The following is a 3,608-nucleotide window of genomic DNA, read 5'->3' on the forward strand; positions in this document are numbered from 1 at the left end:
TTATGGTTTGCTTCCATTTTTCTATCGTTTAATCATTTTTTACATTAAGAATTTATATGGGTACATTGTTTTTCTTGTTGTTGTCACATATGGGTTTTAATGTTGAAATTGTATATGAATACATTCTTGTGAATTACTATAAGTGTACATGGGTACGTTCTTATGGAAACATTTATCTTTTATCATGACATTCAATAAAAAAAACAATTCTTTTCTAAGGGTGCAGGTTGTTGTTTAATCCCATAAATGTTAAAGTTAAAATCTTATGGGATTTTATATCCCATAAAACTTATTTTATTTAATCACTTTAAATGTTCGGACAAATTTTTTTTTTTTTTTAAAGGATGTCTATATTACAATATTTAATATATGTTTAATTTAAAATAGAAGGTTCCTTCTTCTCATGTCCCCATGTGGGATTTTGTACTCGATGGGAGGGAAAGAAGTGTGGTTGGAATCTGGGGGATGGACCTGGACGTGTCCTCCATGCATGCGTGGCATGTTCTGATCGGTGTTCTGCATGTTGTAATAGTTTAGGTTATAACCGCCATCATTAACCTAAAAACCGCCACCAGTAACTTAAAAATTGCCAGAATCTGTCAAAAATATTTTAAAAAAAACAATTAAAAAATACTGTCGGTTTTAACCGAAATGAGTTTTATAATATCCACCAATAATTATCCGCCAGGAATGTATGTCGGATATAACCGACAGTATTTTTCTAATATCTGCCAGTAATTATCCGCCAGGAATTTATGTCGGATATAACCGACAAAATTTTTACAATATCCGACACTAATTAAATGATGTGTCAGATATAATTTATCCGACAATATTTTTCTAAATCCGCCACCATCATTTGCCACCTAAAGCTAATATTGTAGTAGTGTCAACCATGCCCTCACGGTTTTGTTTCTGGGAACTCATAAGAGAACTTCCCAGTGGGTCACCCATCTTGGGATTGCTCTCGCACGAACTCGTTTAACTTCGAAACCAGTGCGCTCCCCAAAGACCTCGTGCTAAAGGAGGTGAGCATGTACATATAAGGCATAGAGGTTCCTCACCCCTGGGCAATGTGGGATCTAACAATCCACCCCCCTTAGGAGCCTGATGTCCTCGTCAGCACACTTCCGATCATGAATTGCCTCTAATACCAAATTGTCACATCTCGGCCCCGCCTTCGTCATAACCTGATATTGTTCGCTTTGGGCCCCGACCATGCCCTCATGGTTTTTTTTTAAAAAAACTCATACGAGAACTTTCCAGTGGGTCACCTATCCTAGGATTGCTCTTGCGCGAACTCGCTTAACTTCGGAGTTCCGATGAACTCCGAAGCCAGTGAACTCCTAAAAGGCCTTGTGCTAAAAGGGATGAGTATATACATATAAGGCATAGAGGATCCTCACCCTTGGACGATGTGAGATCTAACAATCTCAAGGATCCAACTGATGATTGTTGGATTAAATTTAGTGTTTCTTTGTGGAACGGTATTCATCAATTTTCTTAACAACAAATGAATATCTTAATGATTTTGAATTTGTCTAATTTTTTAGAAGAATGACCTATGGATAATGTAGTAAAAATATTGACGGTTCGAATCGTTGAAAAATATCACATTTTGTTTCTTTCTTTTCTCGTCATTTGATTTGTTATCATATACATATAGAATTTCAGAATGAACTTCCTCTCTGCAGAAACAATAAGAAACCATAAAAATCTAACCTGCAGAATGACAAAAAAAACAAATCTATAAGCATATTAGAATTTTTTTTTATTAATAGTTATAACGAGAACTTGCTGAACTTTTGTATGATACATTGATAAATGAGCATATTACATTACTTTTCATTAATTAATGCATTACTCAGTATAGCAACAGATTGATAAATTAGGGTCATTGTCCAAAATATCGATATTATCGGCGAAATATCGCCAATAATATCGTCATTTTGAGATAGTGATATTTTCACACTTAACCCCTTAAGTATCGTCAATATATCGATATTTTCATCGATATTATCGTGATAATATCGAAAACGATATTTTCGACGTTTTAATGCATTATTTGGGCAATATATCGCGATATTATCGTTTATATCGCGAAACGAAACCCAAAAATACTTTAAAATGCTCAAAAATATTAAACTAACAAGAACATACACTACACCTGATCTTAGTCAAAAGGCCGAGAAGGGTATGCCCTCGTCAGCTTTGGAATGTGGCTTTTATAGACCTGTTTGCTTGCTCACTTCTATTGCACGACCGATGTGGGATGCAAACTACTAGAAGCAATGTTCTTTTTTCCTCCTCTACCGTGCACCAGCTTATGCAGAATCTTCTGTTCCTTCCCTTCCTCTGCCTCCAAAAACTTTACTTTCCTTGCTACATCTTTGTTTTCAGCTACCATCCTTTGTTGCACAATTTCTACATTAATATTGTTGTCTTCCATTATAAGCGTATGTATACTAGTTGTGAATCCCCCGATGGCTTCAACAACTTCCTCATCCGAGAGTCTATCCATAGCTTGTGACCACTCATTACATAACACAAAAACGGGCGGTGCTCCAATAACTATCAACGGAAAAATTGTTTAGGATGATACAAGTCCTTGCGCTAGATATAATTTCCAATGTGTCGATTTTCGGGTTGTTAATTGCTATATGCTATAATATGGAACTTGAACGTCTACAATGCACCCTAATGCATTAAAAGTTGGAAGTGCAAAATTCGGTACAATATTCTGTCATTTTTATTCACTTTCTATTTTCTAATACCCTAAGTAATTTGATCATATCTTGCTTAGTTCATTTAGACATCTCACATTTGACTTGAAATATAGTATGGTACCCCAAATATAGTATTACTATTAGAGATGCTGAATGTGCATTTATCCTTGAAATTGTATTAATCATAAAATAGTGAAAATTCCTCTCTTAGATCTTAAGTGCCCCTCTTTTTTCTGTTTCTCACTCACTCATGTCTAAATCTTGTTGAGTTGCATATATTTAGTTGTACGAATGAGCATTAAATTGTTAATACCATGTAATGTATAAAGTGTAAAATATTGTACTAATTCATTATATATAAATGATTATAGTGTGTTTAAACCTCTTTCATTAATTACTACATATTTTCTACACTCACAATGTTTGCCAACTCGCTATATAATCAACTTAAATCAGTTAAATCCATCATGCAATGCATTTTCTTCTAACTTTTTGTGATAAACTAATAGATAATTGACTAAATAAACATCCTGCAAAGTTTCAATAAAAATTTCCAAGTTTTTCTTACAATTTCCGTGGTTTCCATATTATTTTTATCGATATCGATAATATCCCGATATTTCCATCGATATTTCCATGTTCTTTGACTACCGATATTTCCGATATCATCGATATTTAATACCTTGATTAGGGTAAGGAAGAAAGCTGGCACATTACAAAAATATAATCTACAGAAGATGTGTTACTAACTGAATATCTTTTCTTCAGGAGCAGAGCTCACAGAGGCCATTAGCTAATTTGTAGTCAGAGCACCTTTGCCACGACAGGTCGATCCATCTTCAGCAGGAAACTACCAAGTCCAAGCTCAAGTGATATTTCTTA

The 3,608-nt window shown here is 34.5% G+C and overlaps 1 pseudogene; it reads right to left on the reverse strand.

Moving 5' to 3' along the window:
* Nucleotides 1-2,032: 2,032 nt before the first annotated feature.
* On the reverse strand, nt 2,033-2,198 carry LOC126588077 (U2 spliceosomal RNA; annotated as a pseudogene).
* Nucleotides 2,199-3,608: the final 1,410 nt, after the last annotated feature.

The sequence above is a fragment of the Malus sylvestris genome, chromosome 10 (assembly GCF_916048215.2).
Source record: "Malus sylvestris chromosome 10, drMalSylv7.2, whole genome shotgun sequence".
Classification (NCBI taxonomy): Eukaryota; Viridiplantae; Streptophyta; class Magnoliopsida; order Rosales; family Rosaceae; genus Malus; species Malus sylvestris.